Below are 15,967 nucleotides of genomic sequence, written 5' to 3'. Positions count from 1 at the left end.
TTCAGGGTCCAATACATGCAGAACTGAAAACAACCTTGGATTAGAGAATTTGTACCATTTGATACATTGAAATGGTGGTGGACCCACAAGAAAATCAAGATTTTCATTTAATGACAGACTAACCTCTCAGAAAGCATTAAGAACAGGCACTGAGAAGTAACTAGGCAGGTTTTTGTTGTCTTCCTTTTATTCTACCAAGTCTTTAGAAATACCATAGAACAAGACAACTGGAAAAACAAAGGCTACATATTTGGAGAAAAAAAGTTGAAATGATGTTTGGTACGCTAAGTGTATTAATGACTTCAAATCACCGCTGCCTTGTATGCACACTGCCAGCACAGCTTCGTCCCCCACCCACCCACCACACATACACACAGGACTCTAAGATTTACCATGCCTTGCCTTGACCTGTGGGATACTAGCAAATGTGATCTCAAGACTGGAAAAGTGTGTGTGTGTGTGTGTGTGTGTGTGTGTGTGTGTGTGTGTTGTGACCCAGCCTTTTATGTATTTGACCCGCCTGCTGATAGACCCATTTTGAATGCATGCCTAGACTCTAGACAAGTCTGCTGGAGAGATGAGCAATGTGTGTAGCATTGGATGCCCCAGTCCTTAGGCCACTGATTAATAATCACAGCCAGGTTTAGATAAGTAGAACACCCAATCTGATTAGCAGACTGAGAAAACAATCCCTGAGTGACATGTTTAAGATACTAGGCTTTGTGACTTCAAACTCTACTACAGAGCCTCAGTACTGAAAACAGCCTGGTATTGGCATTAAAACAGACAGGAGGACCAAAGGAAATTAATCAAAGACCCGGATATTAATCCAACACCTGATTTTTGACAAAGAAGCAAAAAACTATCAAATGAAAAAAAGAAAGCATATTTAACAAGTAGTGCTGGCATAATTGGATATTAACATGTAGAAGAATGAAAATAGACCCATATCTATTACCATGCACAAAGCTCAAGGCCAAGTGAATCAAAGACCGCAACACAAATCCAGCCACCCTGAACCTTATAGAAGAGAAAGTGGGAAGTACACTTGAACACACTGGCAAAGGAGACCACTTCCTAAATATAACCCAGCAGCACAGACGCTGAGAGAAACAATTAATAAAATGGAACCTCCTGAAACTGAAAAACTTCTGTAAAGCAAAGGACACAGTCAACAAGACAAAATGATAGCCTACAGAATGGGAAAAGATCTTCACCAACCCCACATCAGACAGAGGTCTGATCTCCAAAATATACAAAGAACTCAAGAAATGTAAATCCAAACAACTCTGAGATTCAATCTTACACTTGTAAGAATGGCCAAGATCAAAAACACTGATGACAACTTATGCTGGAGAGGTTGTGGGGTAAAGGGAACACTTCTGCATTGCTGGTGGGAGTGCAAGCTGGTACAGCCCCTTTGGATGTCAGTGTGACAATTTCTCAGAAAATTAGAAAACAATCTTCTTCAAGACTCAGTAATACCACTTTGGGGTATATATCCAAAGGATACTCAATCGTGCCACAAGGACATGTGCTCAGCTATGTTCATAGCAGCATTGTTTGTCATAGCCAGAACATGGAAACAACCTAAATGCCCCTTAAGCAAAGAATGAATAGGGAAAATGTGGTACATTTACACAATGGAGTACTACACAGCAGAAAAAAATAACGACATCTTGAATTTGGCAGGAAAATGGATGGAGCTAGAAAATACCATTTTGAGTGAGGTAACCAGACCCAGAAAGAAAATTGTCACATGGACTCATTCATAAACATAAAGCAAAGAAAACCAGCCCACAAATCACAATCCCAGAGAACCTGGACAACGAGGACCTTCAAAGAGACATACATGGATCTAATCAGCACAGGAAGTAGAAAAAGACAAGATCTCCTGAGTAAATTTGGAGCTTGGGGACCTTGGAAGAGGGTTGGAGGGGAGGGGAGAGACAGGGAGGGGAACAGAGAAAAATGTAGAGCTGAATAAAAATCAATAAAAAAGATACTAAGCTTTGAGATCTTTCTTATACAGCCATATGGAAAGAGCACAGCTTGGATAATTACCCTGCAAATAACCAAGACATTAAAAAAAACAGGTCTGGGTCTTTCTAAATTCAGATTCATGATCATAATTTGAAACTTTTCCTCTAAATATCTAAAAAATTAAATATAAGTTACTTATACAAAGAAGAACAAATGTTCGTACTACGGTTTTTGAAAATAAAGTGGGAACAATATAAATACCAGGAAATATATTTAGTATGGTTACAATTCAGAGCAATGATCTCTTAGACGCATGAATACCTTCACTGAGCAGAATGTTGACTTTCTTTGTGCGGTTCCGTAAAAGCAAATGGAGTCACATATGTTTCTCTCACCCTTCAGAAACTCTGCTCCCGCTTCGTAGCAAAAGACTTCTCATTTCTACCAACTCGAGTCTATTTTCGTTCAAAGGAAACATTCCTTCCTTTCTCTTTAGAAGTTAGCAACTTTGCTGACTATGTAAGAGATTCACTTAAAGGCACTGTTTCTGAAATAGACCAGCAGGATTTGCTTCTAGTCTGTCTTTTGCCACGGCAGAAACACTACCTCTTTCCCTTCCAAGGTAACTCTCTTTCCTTCATCTTTGCGTATCTCCCAGGAGCGCCACACTACAGAGGAAGCTTCCACACGAAAGACGTGAGGAACGTGAGGAACAAAGCAGACCCCATTTGGGAGGGTTGCGCACGCTCTTTCAAGTCTCTCTCCCTCCAGCTCCCTCACATTTACAGACTCAAACCCACCCAGCACAGATAACAATTTTAGTTCATGCAGTACGAGTTTACATTCTTTTCCATAGACACACAAGTACCCCTGTACGAGAAGAAACTGAGCTGCTCTGAGCATATCATTGAAAGCACGAGAAAAAGCATGCACTATATCCTTCTACTGGGCGCGGAGTCAGTGCTTCTCCGGTGATGTGAAGCAGAGCGGGATTCTCGCCTCGATTTTACATGCTGTTGTAATGAAACCAAGGATGCTGTTGTAACTACAACTTCTGGCAGTCTTTTCTTCAGTATAACAAATGAGTCTGAATGCAAATCAGCATGAACTATGCCCCTGCACAGTACAATGTTGGTGGAAGTGTATTCCATGGGAAAGAATAGAAAGGCACTTGGGAGGAATAGAAAGATATGGAATACAGTCAACTGAAGCATTTACATTTCCTTTGAATATTTATGTAAAATAATCAGCTACCAACTGGTAACCTTTCTAGAACAACATTTGACAGAACACTATATAATTTGACATTTGACGTGACGTTATATACCACTAATAGTAGAGCAACAGACACCAAAGGGAAGATTCCCCACAATGTCACTTGACACACCCATCTCTATTTCCTCTTGCATCCCCCTAAACATGCTGTTGTGGATTATTTTCTGTAGATCCAATGAAGATTCCTGAAATAAATTCTTATTTAACTAAAATACATTTAAGGGATGCAGCATCTGTTACAGATCCCTCTCCAAGGCAGATGGACTGGACTTTGGCCCACAGATAGTTGTTTATCAATACTTCCTCTAAAATAGAATCTTCACACGGTATGAAAAGGTACGTCCACGTTCTTATTTACCCTCAGAAAAGAGGAACTACCTTGAGTGACATCTGTTCTCTTGCTTCATTCAAGAGTTTTAGAAACAAGGCTATTTGGGGGGAGTCTGATGATAGGGTTCAGTGGGTAAAGGAAAAGCACATATTGTGTGAATGTGAAGACTTGAGATTGAATTCCCAGAAGCAAGGTAAAAACTGAGTGTATAACACAATCTGAATGTCCTTTGAAGAGAAGCAGGATTTCCTGGAAGACCATAAGCGAGCTATTCTGGCTTGTGCAGTAGAAAAACTATTTTTAAAAAATGTACCCTTTCTTAAACAAGGTGGAAAGTAAGGACTGACATGCAAGGGTGTCCTCTGACTTCCACGCAAGTGCTATAACATGAACATGTCCACTTTTACACACATAAGTGTGCATACATATTATTTTGCAAATACGACACACATGTGTATACACACACAGAGAGAGAGAGAGAGAGAGAGAGAGAGAGAGAGAGAGAGAGAGAAAGAATCAAGACTATTTTCTTGCTTACATAAAAGCAGAAATTTGAAATGAGTGTTGTTAGTATAAGCCACAGTAGTGAAGGCCAAAATCCTTTCAAACATAACCAGAGGATTGGAGCAGTAATCTGGGTCCATGTGTATAGGGGAAAGACTATGCCTGGGGTTCTCGATGCCCCCTAAGGATCTCTGTGTTAACTGCTCAAGACCAATGAGCAAATGACCAAAAGACCAAATGGATAGCTGCATTTTGATGCATACTCATGCATCTGAATCTTGACGATGGAATCAACAAAGGGAAAACTCCGTTTAATCTTATTTAAAACAGAGCAGCACGAAGCTATGTAAGAAACTTCTGGAAAAGCCCATGAAAATGGACCCCTTCTAGCTCTGATAATAGCTGAGCAAACTTTAGTCAGCAACAGCAACAAAAAAAATAGTTCTGTGAAAGAACCAAGTCCCCTGAAACTATGAGCAAGATCAACAAACATTGGCAAAGCAGTTCATATGAGATCTGCATCATTCTGAGCATTTTATAAATATCAATTTACTTAATCTCCACTTAAAGTGCTTAGGTGCTCTTAATGACTCCATTTTTATAAGGAAATAAAGGCAGATGGAGATGAAAGACTTTTCTAGAGTAACAAGCTATTAAGTGGCAGAACTGGGGTCTAAACCAAAACAGCCAGGTTCTCAATACCATGTGTTTAAGAATGACACTCTGTTAAAATATTATCTAAAACCCAAATGTTGGCACCCTAGTTTACAACCTAAGATGATAAAACTCCTCAGACTCGAGAAGAGAAATTCTGCACGTTCCCTTTCATCTGTGGATCTTGGTGACACATCTTCAGGTCTATGTGGTTGATGGGAGTACTAGAAAAGAGCCATACGGGAAGGGAAAGGACCCTCTCAGGGAGGCGCCTAGGAGAATGCAAGCGGGATAAGGGGAAAGGAAGGGGTGGAAGGTTTAAATGATGAAAGGGAGGGGACAGATAACAAACACGAAGGTTGTTTAGAAAAGCAATATGGAAAACTAGCATGTTATAAACTTCTGTGTGTCTGTGTTATGTGTGTACAGAGATAGAGAGAGAGAGAGACAGAGAGAGAGAGAGACAGAGAGAGAGAGACAGAGAGAGAGAGAGAGAGAGAGAGAGAGAGAGAGAGAGAGAGAGAATTTAAATGGAGTTACTCTAAAAGAGGAGATATTTCTCCCAGCAGAGGATATTTTTTTTAAAAAAAAAGCATTGCCAAGTATGAAATACAAGTGTTTGTCAGGGAAGGGGCATAGACCCCCCCCCCAGTATTACAGACTATTGCCATTGTTCTTGGTTACCCATAATAACTTCATAGTAAAACCATATTGTTGAGGATATTGCACACTTAGGTCATATAACATGAAGAAACCAACCTGGTACTGACCTAGAAGCTTCCTCACTACTGGCTAATTTTAACAGTTTGGGAAGGTGCTAAGCAGATGTCAAGGGAAGAAAAGTCACTAATAGTCTGACTCTACAAGGTATAGGAATGACCTTCCTGACAAAATATGCCCGTTGGTTCAATAGTGGCATGACCATTATGAGTAACAATGGCTGATTAAACTTAAGGCATGTTCCACAGCCGGAATCACGCCTCGTGCTGTAACCTGGCCATAATTCATGTTCAGGGAGGTCTTACACACTAGGAGAGAAGTTTCCACTATTTGCTTACGAAATTAGCACAGTATCAAACTGCCTTCTCAACATTTACCTCAATACCCCTAGATTAGTCCAGCTCTCTGTCCACAGAAGTTTCCCAGTCTGAAAAGTTTCCTTACGCAGTGGACAGTAGCTACCACAAAGAGTCACAGCTAACAGGAGAGGAGAAACTAAGTGACCGTGGAGTGGTCAGTCCCAAACAGCACATCTTTATCACACTGTTCCCTGGGATGGCTAAGCAAACATCACAAAGAAGGAGCAGAAAGATTTTCAAGAGCCAGAGGTTCGGGAAAACATGGAAAAGTCATATCTTCTAGACATGACAGAGACATTACACCCATTACTGCAGAAACAGATCAGGTCAGTTAATATTTCAGAATGGATGGGAAGAGCGCACGAAGCCCCACTCCTGTGTACGGAGTAGCTATGGACAGTTGGGGCTGATGGAATAGGCAGATGCAGTTTTCTGCAGAAGTATGACTCCTTGTAGTATTGCCCATGCTCTAGAGGGTAGCCTCACACTCGGGTGCATATGGGCAGAAACAGCTGGACTCATTCACATATTTTACTTTTAAAGGGGGCACAGAGTTGAACGCAAATGTGAGGAGAGTCTAGAGAGAGTTGGCGAGGGAGGTGGAGGTAGAGAGTATGCATGCATGCATGAAATTCTCTAAATATATATTTTAAAAGAAATATGTGTATTTTAAGTCTTTATTAAGTATAATCTATTCTTCATATTCTTAAATTTAAATGTTGAGACATGTCAGTATTTTCCAATGCCTTGGGGTAAAGATTTTAAGTGTCTATTGTTTTCGTTTTCTTTTTTAGCTCTGAGGAAATAAAAAGATTGCTTAGATGTTAGACTGATACTTTACTTGTTTGCAGTGGTGCATTTAAAATGGTTTTGGAATGAGCCAGGAAAATAAACAAGTATATGGAGTTATGGGAAAATTCTTTACAGACACTCTCAGTTCAATCAGATAAATGTGAGGATGTTAAAACGAATCCGTTCTTATGTTTTCTAGGTCAGAAAATGAAGCTTAAAAGAGATTTTTGCTTGTCATCTTTATTTCCTAAATGACTTGACTGTAAATTTGCTTTATAGGAAAGAAAAGTAATTTGGTTTTTAAGTCGGTTGAAGTTGTGATTGGCTCAACAACTAACAAAATATCGGAACCTGCTATAAACAAGATGGCAAAATTCAGTTTATGATGGTTTATTAAGAGGAAATTAAAAGTTCGTAGGGGGATTTTCAAAGCAGCTCTTTGAAAACTATTTTATTCCCTGAGTAGATGTCTGTGTCCTTTTATGTTTGGGATGTGAATGTGTTTATTAATCACTGGAAATTTGGGGCAGAGACAAACTTTAGCTTTCAAAAAACAGAAAGGCTTTGAACCAAGTTCACATTGGTCCTGGCACTGGCTGAACCCTGTGCAAAACATCTCAGGCAAAAATCAAGCAGTTTTTGCTGGTAAAAATCCACACAGTTTATAAAATACTCAGGAAAACTTAGTGAATGGATCCATTTTGATAAGCCATTTTAACACTGCTGCCAGTTTTCTCCAAACTGCTTCCTTAGACAACAAAGCAAGACATTGAAATAACCGGACACTTGGGAGGGAAACGAAGGGAGGGAGAAACATTCCAGAAACGCTTTTCACACTAGAACAGGATCATTACATTGGAGCAATCTTTGTAATCATAATGTGAGTTAAATCATAATGGCCTTGGGAAAAGACATAGCATACGGATAAAAAAAAGTAAAAGTTAAATTATACCCCTAATTTTTTTCTAAAGGACAAATATGATATTTCTTATTTATCTTGTTGTCTATAAGGACTATATCCTAAAAAATGTGCTAAACACCTGGGGCGGGGGGACTTTCAAAATAGAAATGAAGGTGTGGTGTTAGTTGATCACGTTATAAGTCAAATGTTTATTTCTCCCAGAATTCATACACTGCCATCTCAGGCCTTATGAGATGGTATTTGGAGATAAGACCTTTAGGAAGAAATTACATCACAGAATGGAGCCCTCCAAAAGGGCATTGCTTCATTAGAAACCAGAGAGCTAGTTTTCTCTTTTTAAAGTGCAAGGATACAACAATATGTCATTCATCTGTAACCTAGAAGATGGCCCTTGCCAGAACCCAACCAAGCTATCACCCTGGTTTCAGACTTACAGTTTGCAAGAAAGTGGAAAACAAATGTCTGTTGCAGACAAGCCACCCAGTAGCTTTGGCACACGAGTACCTTGGTATACACATTACAAATTAAAGAAAATACCAAACCAACTTGCTTTCCCTTCTTGCCACCAATGAGTCTATGACCTTAGCCCTCCACCCACTAGGTGACACAAGTGACCAAGCCCAGGTGGTGGCTCCTTTGCCCAAGCACGGCACAGGGAAGCTGGCAGTGGCGCGTGCTGAGGGTGGCCTCACAGGAGCATCGTTTGAATAAATGAGAGAAGTCTGCTCAAGTAGCTGAATTTAATAGAGGAGTGGATGGTAGGGGGAGGGTTCAAGGGAGGAGAAAAGCAGGGAGTGGGGAAGATTTAGGGATGATAGAGAGAGCCAACTGAAACAAGAAAATCAGGGAAAGCACTATATGAACACACTGCTTTATAAACTAATTAAAAATTATGGGAGGGGATTGAATAGAACTCTCCAGTATTCATAGATAATATTACTTCCAGAAATAATAAGTCTTTAAACAAAAACTCCATTGCCAAGTATAAGATATCGCCCTATGTGTTGCTGGTCAGGAAGCCCCCAGAGCTTCCTAAACCAACAGACTACTGCCATTGTTTTTTATTGCCCACCAGAACTAGACAATAAGACACTATTGCTGAAAATAACATACACTTTAGATACTGGACATCGAATTCAAGGTGTAACTGAGCTGGAAGCTTCCTCCCTGCTGACTCTCATTGACAATGCTGCAGGCTTTGGGAGAGAAAAGTCATCAATGATGTGATCAAGTTCTGGACCCAACATTCAATAGTACTAATCTGCCAGTCAAGATAGTCCAAGATGCAAGCGTGGCATGACTGTTCCACGAACAGCAGAGCACTTGCAGGTGAGATCTGAAGCCATAAGAGGGAAGAGTTGTCTGGTATTGCAAACCTGGCAAAGCCTGTGGCTAGGAAAGTGACAAGGCCCAGTGGTGGAACCTACTACTGATGCTGCTCTAAATGGATGTGTAATTAAAGTGCCAACTAAATCCTTATATACCCCACACTGGTGCAACTCTCTTTTAGCCCTGTGCTGGAAGCAGAGACTCACCGTTCATCAGTGTTGAAATACACTGCTGAATTCTCAGTCTTGAATTAGATGTCTATATCATTTAATGGAAGGCGAGACACCACAGAAGCAGTGAAGTATCTATTTTATTAGTAGTAGTATTATGATCATCATCATAAGCAGTTTTTAATTTAAATATATTTTGAAGGAAGGTCTTTAAGAGAAAGTAAGGAGTACCACAAGGTAGAGTCTTCTGGAAAAAACATAGCCATTGAAGTCATGAAAATGCAGTATTTGTGACAACCTGCATAAGACTTTCACACACATGCATACACATACATATGCACTTACATACGTGAATTCACATCCATACACATGTATGCACACACAAGCAATGTGCACTCACACATATGGGCGCAAACACATGTACATACACACTTACACAAACATGTAGGTGCATACATATGCACAAGTATATACATATATGCACATATATGTGCACACATACGTGTACTCTCACACACATACATGCATGCACATGGACATGCACACATCCACATACTTACATACATACACAAGTCGAAATGTCCACACAGATATTAATGCACATGCATACACACACAAACACACACATACATACATGTGTACACACACAAGCACATACCACACACACACACACACTCATATAAACACACATGCACACACATAAGCACATACACTCACATACATATGCACATATACATTTGGGTGAACACACATGCAAACTCACACACAAATACACAACACATGAAAGGAGGAGGACCAGTTGAGACAAAAAATGGTGATGAATGGCTGTGTGAGGAGGAATAGCAAAAGCTAATGGCGGAGGGGAATATAGCCACACACTTGACACACAAATAAGAAACTTTCAAAGGGGTAAATCAAATCTTTACAAAGAAACCATGTGGGGAGGATAATACTCACTTTGGGCTTTAACAGAATGAGAAATTTCTGTGCCAAGCCACAGTGATGGCAAATGTTACAGTCACTAATGCTACCAGAGCTGATGTGTAGGAACTAATCAAATTCAAATCATAAAAATCAGATTTTTCTGCAATGACAAAATTGTATTCCTTTCTTGTTGAATTTTAGGTCATTATTTAATATCTTATATTTTATTCACTTATCTTCTATTAAATATTATGCTCACAGATAATTATCATAGTTACAAAATGTGTAGACGTGGTTTTATATAGTAAGTCTATTGTCTAATATGTGAGATCCTAAAACAAGGCAAGAGATCAGGGTTCTAGTTTATAAGAGATACTCTGTATCTCCATGATACCTGGATGTCTGAAACTACATCGGCACCAAGCCTTATTGCACACTGTTCTTTTCCCTATACATGCATGCAAAAGTATAAAACCTTTTAGTCTTTATTGAGCATGTGGCATGTGTGGTGACCATAAATGACTTTTGCAGTCTGAGATGTGACAACACGCAGCACAACGTCATTTCTTTTCTTCATAATTTCACAGACAAATGATTTGTTCATTTGTCCTTTGTGTAGGCTGCCGCAGCCTCAGCATGCCATTTGCTTAGTTCATTACAACACGAACTTTTACTTCTTAGCTGCAAGGAAGCGCTTTATGACTTCTCTTTGCCACATCAGAATTTCCAACAGCACTGTTCTTCCACTTTCGGGCCATCACTGGGTCAAATAGAGATTACTTGAACAGAAGCATCGCTGTGTCTGCACAGAGGTCTTTGAAGCGGGTGGACTACTGACTGACTGCAAGGCAGGACACACATACAGCATGGACAACTGGACATAGGACAATCACATCCTGGGGCAGAGCAGAGCATAACATCACGCTATTTGGTATGTGTGCAATTTTAAATTCATGAACTTTGCCTATCTGTGGAATTCTCATTTAATGTTTTCAGATCATCAGACCATCAGTAGCTGAAGTCACAGAAATTCACACCACGGGTAGGAGAGAACACTATTGCACTACAGACTTCCTGGTGAATTCTACTATGTGTAAAAATTAGACAAACCCAGTAACAATCTGGGGCAACCGTTCCTTTGACCAAAAAACATAGTAACAGGACTGCTACATAAGATTCCAGCTCTGAGTGGTGGTGGTGCACACCTTTAATCCCAACACTTGGGAAACAGAGTCAGGTGGATCTCTGTGTGCTTGGGGCCAGCCTGGTCTACAGAGCTAGTTCTAAGACATCCAGGACTATATAGAGAAACCCTGTCTCAAAAAACAAACAAAAAAAAACATTATTCCATAAAATATTTCTGCACAGCATTTTGGTCACACTAAACACTTTAAATAACACGAACCAACCTGCAGGACTGTGGGGTGAGTCTGTGTGAGGAAGCCATGTTTTATTCATTTTTGTCTTTCTGGCACAGAACTACTGACCATCACTGAACCAGATGTTACTAAAAAGTTAGCACTTCTTTTTTTTGACTAAACTTTTTAATTAATAAAGAAAACCTCATCTCATCACCAAAGGCACAAGAAAGCCAAGACAATGTGATCTCAGGTCCATTTTTCTAATTACTGTTAATAAAGTCTCTTTGTTTCTAGAGAGTTCCCTCACACCACTGAAATGTGGTGCAGAGCTATGGCTGGTGTTCAAAAAGGGTGACCGCCTTCTGAAGTAGAATCAGCTAGAAACAGGGGATTCAAACCTGCTGGTTAAGCTCCTTAAATCAGAATATTTCAGTAAAAAAAGAGCCAACGCTAAGTATTGCCTTACAACCTGCATGATCATTCTACTGGAGAAATTTAATAAAGATTCAAAACAGGAATAAAAAAAGAAGAAATCCAAGAACATTTGTCATTCTGAGTTTTCAAACTCAGTTTTTCCTGTGAGGAAATGCTGTTCTCTCAAACAACGTCATTGACAGTTCCAAACTCCGGCTGCAAGGGAATGCTTACCTAAGTGTTGCCACAGTGGTTTGCCTAAGTGGAAGAAAAATCGTCACACAAGCTTTCCGACTAAAGAAATTCATCCAGCTAGAGAGAAACGGCTGGAGCATAGAAAGTTAACTAATCCATCGGAAATGTGTTTGAGAGTTTCCATTTTAACAGTGATAAATTGTAAAGAGCTTCTACACCATACCGATAATCGTTGCAGTGGGTGACATTTATATGGCACCGAGTTGACTAAGTATGTTTGCACATTCGCGTCCACATGCACTTCCCACAACAAAGCCACTTGTGTTTTTGATGCTCTAGCTGTGAACAGATAAGGATTGAAGCCCTTTAGAACTTTTCAGTACCAAAGGAAGACTTGCTTGGCTTTCCCAGTCTTCCTCTTTCCTGAAAGTCCGCTTCCAGGAGGAAAGGACAAGGACATTGAGCCTGGTACAGCAAGCTGCTGTAACAACCCTGTGTGGTTGTGTGGTGCATTACAAAGTCCGTGTTACAACACTCTCTCCACAAGCCTTTCTTGTTGCCCTGTGGAAATTCGACAGTCCATCCAAATTCCAAACATATACTCTATTTTGATTTTTTTTTTACAGGCAGACACTAAGGCTTAGAAAGATTTTGTGACCTGCCTGTGATCCCACGGATAACAAGACTGAGTCACTGAAAGACTCTGATTCTTGAAACTGTGGGGACATTTTGGGCTGGTCATCAATATCCCTGGAAACTGTACCTGCTGACGTCATAAAGATGAGCTAATTGATTGCCTGGAAGTTAACTGAGAGCTCCTCTTAGACCAGTAGATAGCACGGTGGGGTGGGGAGAACATGAGTGGAATGAGATAGGTCTGAAGTATCTCACATTTGGGAAGTGGAACTGTGCAATGCATCTGTCTTGCCCATCTTTCTCTAACACATACTGGAGATGGGATAACAACACTTGGAAACATTCATTAGAAACCACTAAATCCTCAGGCAAAAGCAAGCAACCAGCATACCACAAAAAAGCAGTGCCACGGGGAAGAGCAAGATTCTTCAAAACACAAAACTTTAAATAACACTGGAAAATGTGGTTCAATCAAGAAATTCTTTTTTCAATTTGGATGTATGTCATTGCACTAGTAGGTAGTATTAATAATTTCCAAATGCCACTTAGCAAGTTCATGATGTCATGTGTTCCTTCTTGGACACATCTTTTGTCAAATCCATCTGTCTAGGGCAGACATGCATAGTTTTACAGCAACGTCTCTACATCAGAAGGTCCCCAGTCAGAAAAATAAAAATAAAAAAAAAAATAAAAAATGGGTTTAGAAAAGAGAGAGGAGCAGAGATGAAAGATCAGTTGCTGCTTTTGGAGAGACATTTTTCCCCCACAGGCCACTGTCCCCTGACCCCCTGGCAACCCTGAATTCCTTTTGTTGATCTCTTGCCCTGTACAAAGAGGGCTGAGACCCAGACATGGCTGGGAGGACTGAAAGTATGAGGGTTCTAGAAGTGCCAACACAAGATAAAAACGTCTCTGTGTTGACCCACCAGAATCTCTCTGACTCCTGATTCCAAACACTCTGTAAATTGTATACACAAATTTGTGTTTGGTAAATAATCATAAGTTATTTAATTTATCCCAGTAAAAGCCCAAGAAAGGCAGTGTGAAGAATAAGAAGAATAAGATCGAGAAAGGTGAGGATGCAGAAGCTGCCATAGTTTGTTGTTATGGTCTCTGTTGCAAGTACCCAGGGAAGTACACACCAATTGGTTATCCAACACCAAACGCTCAACCTTGGAAACAATCATACAAGCAACATTACACAGTCTGAACAAGTCACACATAGAAATGTGTGTATGTGTGTGTGCATGCAGCAACAATTAATTTTATAAAAGCCATGAATTTGAAAGAGAGAAAGGAGGGCGTGTGGGAGGGTTTGGGGTGAGGAAAGGAAGAGGGAAATTATCCAATTATATTATAATCTCAGCATAAAAGAAATATTCTTGAAGGGCTGCAATAAAAGCTGACTGTGACCCTGGATAAGACAGGCAGCTGAGCAAGGTGTCAGAGTCAGTCCCCATTGAGGCAGCGTCACCCCACCGTGTCCCATTCTTAGATGGCCACAAACACCTGGGAAAGGGTTGTTCACTGTCCCAGAAGCATCTCTTCCACTTTCCAGCTGATAGAGTTGATTAGGAATAAAGAACTAAAAGTGAGTCAACCTCCTTTCCTAGCATCCTTGGCTATTTTAAATGAATGAACTCTCTATTTTGCCACCATAAAGAAACTCATTATACCATTTCTTCACCAAATAAATGCATTTACACGAGTTATATTAGATTTTTTAAATTATCTTATGTACCTCTGGTTGATCCAGGCAAGAATCCTATGCTGACAACATGTCTTTTAATGAATTTTGTCTCCTGTTATGAGCTATAAGGGGTGGTAGTTCAGAAAGGAAAATATACTTTTAACAATAAATCTGATCTAAAACTAAAATTTTGTAAAGCCATAATGAATATGTCTCTCTTACAGGCTAATCATGTCTGCTGTTTAAATATGCACAACACAAATTAAACTGCTTTGAGTCTATAAATGCTATTTGCACAGGACCTGGCAAGTAATTACTATCGCTATTAGGAATTTATATTTGCCGCAGAAACCCAGGGTGTTACAAACTCTGCAAATTCTTGGTGCTTGAGACATACATAGCACAAATACATGGATTTGAATCAACAAGTCTAAAGAGAAAAAAATTGGATGAAAAGCAATCTGGACAACCAGCCAAAACTACAAGAAATAGTCTTGCTTTAAGCTGTGTACAGAAATACATACATACATATATATGTATATATATAAATCATTTGAGAGGGTGAAAAATTTTATAGGCACTAACTCCATAAGCAAAGCCCTATTATTAGCATTTTTGTGTGTTAAAGGCCGGAGGAGATCTACAGTGATTTGAAAGCAAAACAAACTGCTTGCCTTTACCGGTTCATGCTCAGTGTAATTTCAGTGCCAACATGCTGCAAAGTTTTCTAGTTCCCCCATCAGTCTGTTCCAGCTTTACCCTACACCTCATTAACGACAGCCGTTACCCCAGTAATTACACAAACCCAACAAACTCTTCCTGGGTAAATGTGATTTTTTCCTACCACACTCCAATCCACAGAGTTTCCACCCTTAGGGCTGTGTGTGTGTGTGTGTGTGTGTGTGTGTGTGTGTGTGTGTGTGTGTGTTTAATCTTCTCACACAGCGTTTGAAAATAAGCTCCTGGTTTCCCATGCAGCCCTCCACCAAATAAATAAATCCCCCAAAGAACATTTTTACACATCTAATTCTGTCAGTTATTTGTGGTGTGCATCTGAAATGAACTTCAGTTTACAGAGAACGAATACTCCAGCCCGGGATTCTCCTGCCCAGCACTCTCCCTGTGTGTACCTATGTCCCCAGGGCGGGAGTGGGGGGTGGGGGCTGATGTTGCATTGCTATTCACTCTGTTTTGGACGGAGTGCATAGGAAACCCTGCAATTTGCCCGATTTGGGTCTGTAAACGTCTGCTTTGAGATCCCTGCATTCTGTTTCGTCTGACTGGCTGTAGGACTTTATCACTTTATAGACCCCCATAAAACAAGCAGGGTTTGCAGACGCCTCCAGAAGCTGCCTTTAAATGCAGCTTGGCTGGGGTTCACAGTGGGGGGAAAAGCAGGAATAGCCCTGCCAGGTCCCAGAAGCTTGAAGATTCATCGCATTGAACTTGATACACACAGCAAAGCACCTTGAAAATGAATTATCCGCTAGTTCGGTAATTGCTCCTTACAATCACTCCCTCCCAGGGCATGTAATTAATTTCCTGAGTTTCAAAAAAAAAAAAAATATGGATTACTCACACAGTCTTGAAGATGCAATGTCAGCTATTTAGGACAGAAACATCCAAGGCCGTGCTAGGTCTCAATGACAATAACATATGCATTAAGACAGGAACTGGCAAGCCTCGGGACTACAGCAACTATAGGGCT

At 40.2% G+C, this 15,967-nt stretch overlaps 1 protein-coding gene across 2 annotated transcripts in view; it reads right to left on the bottom strand.

Moving 5' to 3' along the window:
- The window catches only part of Pde4d (phosphodiesterase 4D), a 1,387,978-nt gene extending 1,372,050 nt beyond the window's left edge, over positions 1–15,928 (bottom strand). The window contains exon 1 of one of the 2 annotated variants that reach the window (XM_085676945.2): positions 15,839–15,928. The gene's annotated coding sequence lies outside the window, so the exon portion shown is untranslated. The remainder of the gene's footprint in view (positions 1–15,838) is intronic. The other variant, XM_085676942.2, reaches the window with a different exon arrangement.
- Positions 15,929–15,967: the final 39 nt, after the last annotated feature.

This window comes from Myodes glareolus, chromosome 15 (genome assembly GCF_982192425.1).
Source record: "Myodes glareolus chromosome 15, mMyoGla1.1, whole genome shotgun sequence".
Taxonomy (NCBI): domain Eukaryota; kingdom Metazoa; phylum Chordata; class Mammalia; order Rodentia; family Cricetidae; genus Myodes; species Myodes glareolus.
The sequence above is the reverse complement of the archived record's forward strand: the minus strand, read 5'-3'. Positions and strand labels throughout refer to the sequence as shown.